Raw genomic sequence first — 8457 nt, forward strand, 5'->3', positions numbered from 1 at the left:
CAACAAGATTTGTTGTAAGAGAAGAAAGAGTTTAATATATTATAGACTTGAAAAGCAGGACTTGTCAATGCTTGGTATTTCGAACAGATGAGTTACCATGCACCCATGCAATTGCAGCGGTAGAAAGTAGACATATGAACAAGTCTAGCTATTATTCTCATTGGTTCGCAAGACAGTGTTGGCTACAAACATACCAGGGAGAAATCCTACCAGTTGGAAGCACATCACCATGGATTGTCCCAGATAGCATAAAGGATCTGATCACAAACCCCCCAGATAAGGAGGTTCTACTTGGGAGAAGACAAACATCCAGATATTCTTACAGAATAAAATCTTCAAGAAACAATTACAGATATTTGAGATGCAAAAGAAGCAGGCATAACAAATCAAATTGTCACTATACTCCTATCCTTCATCCATATGCAAGAAGATACAAAAAGAAAAATAAGAAAACATGATTAGTTTTACTTTTTATCCGAGAAGTTGGATCAAAATAACAGTTATAATAGGATTTTTTGATCCCTATTTTAGTTAGTAAGAAGTACTTTTGACTTTCAATAATGAATGTCTTCTTATTTATATGAATTTTTAACTTGTGGTGAAGTATTTAACTCAACACCTTCTTATTGATTATTTATAAAAATTATTTAGCATGTTAAATTTTCTTATATATTGATATGTAAAAATATATCATATTAACAGGATTCGGGGAAGGAATACACCCCCAAGATATATGATGTGAATAATTCCACGGGATATACTTTAAAATTTGCCTTGAAGGCAAGATGCAGAACAAGTTGTGCCCCATGGGCAAAAGTTGATACTAGCATATTCTGTAATGATTCGGCAGATGATCTACAACATTTGCCCTAGAGGCAAGACTTAAGACCTAAAAAAACAAGTTATGCCCTTTGGGCAAGAGTTAACACTAACTTAGCATGTAATAACTTGGCAGATGATCTGCAGCTCATGCCCTAGAGGTAAAACTTAATATAACAAATGAATAAGTTATGTTCCATGGACAAACGTTGATACTAGATTAGTGTGTGATGATTTGGTAGATAATTTATAAGTCTTGTCCAAGAGGTAATATTTTTAGACCCCAAAGAAACAAGTTATGCCTCATGGGCAAGAGTTGACACTAGGTTATTCTGCAATGATTCGACAGATGATCTATAACACTTGCCCTAGAGGATAGACTTAGACATGAAAGGTGGTTCAACTATCATTGTTTGTACAATATGTGCCATAAAATACTTGTATAATTTGATCTATGTAACTTAGATTCATAGATTGTAATACAACACACATTTGAATGCAATGGTTCAATAAAATACAATTCAAAGGAAATGAAGCATTTGATGTTTGTTCTCTTCTCCCCAAGTTCAGCTTATGTGACATCAACAGTACCGAAACATCTTCCATGGAAAAGTTCAAATATATAGCACTAGAGGAACAAACCATACCTTTCTGTGGCACAAAACTGAACTATTGTAGCAGCCCAGTGTTAGCAGTATAAATTTTTGGGAAGATGTATTACTTGTACACCCTAGCATGAGTACACAACATACATACACGCGATGTTCTTCAATCCAAGGAGAAGAGAATTAACATCACGATGAAAATTTTCAAAACTATGGAGATTATAGCTGCTATCGCTGCTATCAAAACTAATTTACTTAAAGGATAAATTTATTAGCATGATGCCAATGATGAAGAGAGTTGAAAAATTAGAGGATTTTGTGTCTGTAACAAGTACCCAAAGTATATAATGTCTGTTACAAATCTAGCTTTGTTGTCATTTAGAGGACAAAACCAAGAAACTAAAACATAAGCATTGTCTATAATGACTTTATTTTATTTACAAAACTGTTCAACAAGTCATTGGCAGCCCGGCATGGCCAAAAATCCTCAACAAAACACTCAATACCTATTCTAGAAGAAATGTAACACTTGGTCATGTAACTTCGACGAATTCAAATAGCAATAACTATGAAGACATCATGATTAACCACATTTTGAGACAATCACTATCATAACTATGACTGCTAAGCCCATGAAAGATGCTCCCAATGTCATCTCCACAACGCCTAATTTAGCACTTCCATCAGTATTAAAGAAAATCTTGTTGCCTCCAAAGAGATTGTTGAAGAAATCTGACAAGCTGTTCATCATATCAACTACAGTTTATGTTACTGTTCATGTAACATTCTGCAAAAGTCTATAAAAGAGTTCCCGAATTTAGATTCTTCTACATCAAATTTGGAAGATGCACTCCTTCAGGATAACTGAGAAAAGGAATCAACATCAGTAATGGATTCATCTATCTTGTGATCCGAGTCTGGGAATGATGCACCTGCGAAAATAGTATTGTAGTAAGAAGCTTGACCATCATGAAATATTTGAGTAGAATCAAAGAAATAGATTTCTCACTGGTTTTCTGTGAGTAAAGGAATTCTTGAAGGGATGGATTTTGCATTACCTCATTCCACACATTTGGGTCACAAGCAATTGAAGCAACAACGCTCTAGGAGGGGGAAAAATAGAATCAACATTAGCAAACCTGGCACACTCGTAACCCCTAGACACTATTAAGACCACACTCCTAAGAGCTTATCAAGTTATTAGGAGTGTCCACTGGGAATGCAACATCATTAAATCTAAGAAAATGGATAAAAAATTGCTTAAAAGGACTTTTAGATCTACAACACCTAATCCATCTAAGCTACTTTATGCTCATGCCTTAAGCTAAAATGTGAATGAAGAAAGCTAATGACACCATCCATCCGCCAAACAGTAGAATTGGATATAACAGTGGACTATACACTGGACACCACAAAGATTATCTTGACATTAAAATGCTGCTGCTTTTTAAGAAATCTAACTATGTTATAGATCAGTATTGGACTCAACTCAGATATATCTCCTCTACAGATGTCAACATCTAGAAAGTGGTACCTAAAGAAAAATTAAATGAGGCAAACCACACTGCAAACTCACAAAGAAGAAGAGTTCTAAATTCTTACAGTCACTCGCAATTCCAAAAAAAATAGTGTTTGTTTGAGGAGATGCCACAAGTGGATTAGGGGACAGCTTGTTATACAGTAGTTCGATTTTTTATGTTGCAACTACAATATTTAGTTTAGTTTTTGTTAACAGGATCTTCTCATTTGTTCAAATTGAACATATTCATATCCGTTCCTCACCCCTAGTAAGGGTTTATACTAAAGGATTAAAAGAAAAAATTGCTATATCCAGTTTCAAATACATAAAACATACAACACTAGATAGAATATGAAAACTAAGAGAACATGTAAACATAAATGACAAAGAAGAAAACCTGAGTGGCAAAAGTTTCATTTAGAAACCTAAATGCCTGTATAGCATGTTTTGGCGCAGACTTTGTGACTACAGTCTCGCTGACAACACAAGCTTTGGAGTAGGGTGATGAGCTCGAGCTGGATACACAAGATCCACCATCTTCATTAGCAGATCCAGACAAATATACCTTATAAATTTAAGAAGAGTTTAGAGTTGACACTATGTGAGTATTCGTTCACATCATCTATTAGAACAGCTAAAAATCTGTACGCAGAGTAACATTGAGAAGTATATACCGTAACGAACGTCCAATAGCCTTTCGAATCCCAGACGTAAGCCTTATGGGGGCTAAAGGTTAAATATTGATGAAAGTATTATGAAAAGACTAAACATTCAAATATTAAGAACAGAACAACAAACAAATAGATAAGAACATTTTCATTATCTCCTTTATCTATTGCAAGTCCAAAACTTAAGTTTCTATCTTCACTAATACTGTCACAGAAAAATGCATTTGGACTCTGACAATGTCACCCAACTATAATACTAATGAGAATGATATTTTTTGACACAATAAGTTGAAAATACCTATTTTTTTGAATTAATCCAATAGCCCTTAACAGCAAAAATGCCTCAACTCCTTATGATTAATATATATGAACTCCCATGGTGCTTATTTGCTGTGAGTTTTAAGAGGTAGCTCATTTTCAATAGTTCAGTTCATATTAGGCTAATCCAAGTTACATTAAAATGAGGCAACATCAAATCAAACATTGAAAGTTTGCAAGTACAACACATCCCTTATTATCTTAATTAGCAAAATTTTTCTTGGGGAGACAATTGAGAAAACATGTTCATTAAAATTATAACTTTATTCGTTAATCAAATCAATCAATTGAGTGATCACTCTTCACTTTTACTTTGTAAGTTCCATTTCATTAGAGTAAATTTAACTAATCTTTGAAACTAAATTGAACATTTTAAAGTTTGCTGCAACATGTCCCATTTTACTCTACTGAACAAAAATTGATTGAGCAAACATTTAAGAGGCGTGTTCATTAAAACTTGTAACTTTATTAGTCGATCGAATCAATCAATTAAGTAATCACTCAAACACCATTAAGTTTTACAAAAGACTTCAATTTCTATGATTATAAAACACAGACACACCAAAAGCAATACTTCAAAATCAACAATAACAACAGATACTACTCCCTCCACTCTATTTTACTTATCACATTTCATTTCATGAAAATCAATTTAACCAATATTTGAAATTAAACTGAATTATATTAATTCACCAGTTCAAATATAAAATTATCATATTTGACGTATAATTTGCACTAACAAACTAAATTGCAGAAGTTAGATATAATGCTACTCCCTCCGTTCACTCATCACATTTTATTTAATGAGAAATATTCTGACTAATCTTCTAACCTAAATTGAATTTAATTAATTCACTATTGTATACATAAAATGTAGATATTATCTACAAAAACTATACATAAAGTACTATAAATAGAAATAGCACAGTAAATCACACACTTTTTGAGAGCGTGTTTGAGATCAGAAGTAGCTTCAGTAGCTTCTTGAAGAGACGGAGCACCACCAAACACAACTCTCGATAAGTTCACAAACACTAACCATCATTTACTCCTCTCCACCAGCCATCTCCCAGTCATCAAACTCCGCCACCATTTTTTATATCGGCGACACATCGAATAATTCTCCTCCGCCTCCGCCGTTAACCGCCATGACAATGCCGAACCTTACATCTTCCGATGACAACAATATAGCAGAAACGGACACCGAACAGATAATGTTATGTGCGGCAGTGTAAATTGGATACTCCTCTGTAATGGAATGGAATCTGCTATTTACGACGGTGACCCAACGACTTTCACTGCTGCTCTGAATGCTCATCCACCACCCATGATTTTTTGTGATTAATTTTTTTTTCATTTTGAAATTTGGATGGATTATGGAATTCTTAAGGAATGAAGAGACTCATTAGAGGGGTAAAATTTTACTTTTAGTATATTAATAAAAAAGAAAGGCTATTATTCAAAGACATTCTTATTTAGGGTCAAATATCTAAAACCACCTATATTTGGGTCTATGGCATGCAATTTCCTGGGTTGGGGCGATGCAGGCTGTTGGGCCATTTTAATTATTTTTGTTGAAGCTAAAGGGAAAAAATAAGGATGGGCTCGGGTGTGCTAGAGCGTTGTTGGGCCAGCTGGGTTGTGGGTTATTGGGTCAGGTGGTTTAGGCCTGGGTTGAATCAATTAATTCAAATGGGTACGGGAAAGAAAATTTACTAGAAAGCCTATGAAATAAAACTTTAGACAATTCTATTTAAATCTTAGCCTATTTTAAAATTCAATCAACCTATTGCATTGCAATTATGATCGAATTGATTTCAATTAAAATTCAATTCAATGAATTGGCTAAATTAAATTGAAATTCGATATGAATTAACACCTCATTTAATCTCGAGCTTCTTGATTTGATAAAATCAAACAAAGATTTTTCAAAATAAATTATTTTTGAGACTAAATTATATTTAAATCAAAATTTTAACCATTTGAATTAATTTTCAAGATAACCCTTGATTAAAATCTAATTTTGTAAAAATACTTATTTAATTAACAAAATTATACGACTGCATATATACGAATACAAAAATATATAATTGTTACTTAAAATGACAAAATAACCTAGATAAATATTCTGAAAAGCTTTTTATCGAGATAAAATAAATATTGTAATTTTAATTAAAATTGAAGAAACTCAAAATTAAACTTAGTTCATGAGGGAAAAAATCAGGTGTCAACAACTACCCCCTCCCTTTGGATAGGGTGGATGTAAGTAACCCTAGGTAAAGAGAGTTTGACGTTTGTCCGACCACAAATTCATTTCTGAAAGAGGTTGGTTTTCTTATGAGTTTCATGGAGTTATGGTCGGACATTGGTATCGGGTTTCCTACATATCCCAGGTTACATGAGAACTCAAGCCACTTGTAGTTCATAACCCATAATTTTAAGCATGATTTTCAAGTAATTCATAAGCTATTCTAATTTTTAAATTTTGGTGAAACCGAAAAGCTGGAAAAAGTAGATTGGGGAGAGGTTGTAATGCAGTCTAGTTTTCCACTTGAATCTTATCCTAGATATCCCTGAGACTCAGGGAATCATATTGCCTGTAGTTCGACTAAATCGGTAGAAAAGATAGTCTTTTATGCTAAGATGATCTTTGGCTTAGGATGAGCGACAGACAATTAAGTTACAGAAAAGAGGCTTGTAACCTCTTAACCATGAATGTGGAGCTCTTCATATCCATGGGAAATAATTTGCCTGAACATAATTTCCAAAGCTTTAGTTATGCTGTCACTCAAATTTGAAGGAATGAAATGGTTACCTCCGATATGAGTTTACAAATATTTTAAAAGTGATACTGAAACTAAAACCTAAAAACAACTACACGCCTTCTGATGGGGATGTTGTTTGATGGTGGTGGAAGTCATCCTTTAGCTCGCGTCCAAAGAGTTTGATATTTCTCTTCAAACTATGTCCAGTTTGCTGCTAAGAAAGAGTTCCACGTTGTGTTGCATTCTTTTTGGAGTAGTCTGCACCTATGATTTTGGTTTGAGATTTTCATCCTTTTCGGATGCTCTCGACAACATCTCAAACAAAACTGTTAATAACAAACATAACTCACTAAGGGGTTTATAGTCTTTTACCATACCTTCACGTGGGTTGCTACCTAAAAAGATGTCATCCTCTCATGTACCTTTTAGAAAGGCAACAATTCTTGTAATAATCGGTACAACAACCCTTTTGTTGTTGAATAAAATAGTTGTTTTGATCATTGAAAATTTTCTTCAAAGTAGGGTGACCCTCTTGGGCATCGAAGACACTTTGTATAGAGTAGTCCTTAAAACCGCGTAATTTTATGCTGATGTGGTAACCTTTTTGGTTACCTATAATTCTTGTTGTATTTGACTTCAGGAGTCTTGCACATCTCTCGTATTAATACAACTTATAGATTTCCCTTGAGTTTTCAATCTTTGGATAATCTTGTGTATTATTTGATGTTGGATATGAGGCGACTTACAAATATACTTTAAGTTGCTAGCTTTTGAGTAATTCTGCACATAATTCAACCTTGGATAAGAGATGACTTACAGATATCCTTCAAATTGCTAGCTCTCAGATATTCCTGCACATTATCCAACCTTGGATATAATATGACTTATAGATGTCTCTGAAATTGGTAGTCTTTGGGTAACCCTGCGCATAATCAACCTTGGATATGACGCGACTTATAGAGAACCCTTGGACCTATCAATTTTGATAATCTTGCAAATTTTTCGGTAAAGATTTAGTTGTGACTTATGGACAACCTTTAAACTGTCGGTCTTTGGGTAACCTTGCACACTATCTGGTTAGGATGTTGTTGCTGCTTATGGATGGCCCATGGGCTTTCAACTCGTGGATAATCTTGCACACTATCTTATTTCAAATAATGTGATTTACAGATGACCCTCGTATTGCCAATTCTCTAAAAAATCTAGTACGTCATACGTTTTTGGTTAACAACTTATAAACATCCTTCAGACCATATGTTTCTTGAGATTTGATAGTGAATGCCATAAAATCTTTGATGATTGATACACTTGAAGATGGTGAATATCTCTCAATGCCAGATTTCTTTGCCTTTGCATGATTTGATCAGATAAAAATGCTTCATAATATCCTTCAATGCTAGACTCTTGTTTTCACATGATTATCAGATATATATATGAAAATGCTTTAAAATATCCTTTAACAACAGACTCTTTCACCTTTGTGTGATTAACAGATATAGAAGCCTTTGAATCAATCATGGGCATCAAATGCAATATGGAGATGCCCTTGGATTATTATCTCTTCAAAACTAGTTGGAGAAGGCAATATGATTTTCAAGACACAACCCTTATGACATGATTCTTTTGAAATGGCCCTTATGGTATGGCCCTCTCGGCATGGCCCTCTCGACATGGTCCTCTCGGTATGGCCCTCTCCGCATGATATAATGCATTAGGAAGATGAGGAGGAATGCAAATAACCATGCAACAATTATAGAAAACAT

The 8457-nt window shown here is 34.1% G+C and overlaps 1 pseudogene; it reads right to left on the reverse strand.

Moving 5' to 3' along the window:
* Positions 1–2007: 2007 nt before the first annotated feature.
* On the reverse strand, positions 2008–5258 carry LOC107859496 (annotated as a pseudogene).
* Between the last annotated feature and the right edge of the window lie 3199 nt (positions 5259–8457).

The sequence above is a fragment of the Capsicum annuum genome, chromosome 1 (assembly GCF_002878395.1).
Source record: "Capsicum annuum cultivar UCD-10X-F1 chromosome 1, UCD10Xv1.1, whole genome shotgun sequence".
Classification (NCBI taxonomy): domain Eukaryota; kingdom Viridiplantae; phylum Streptophyta; class Magnoliopsida; order Solanales; family Solanaceae; genus Capsicum; species Capsicum annuum.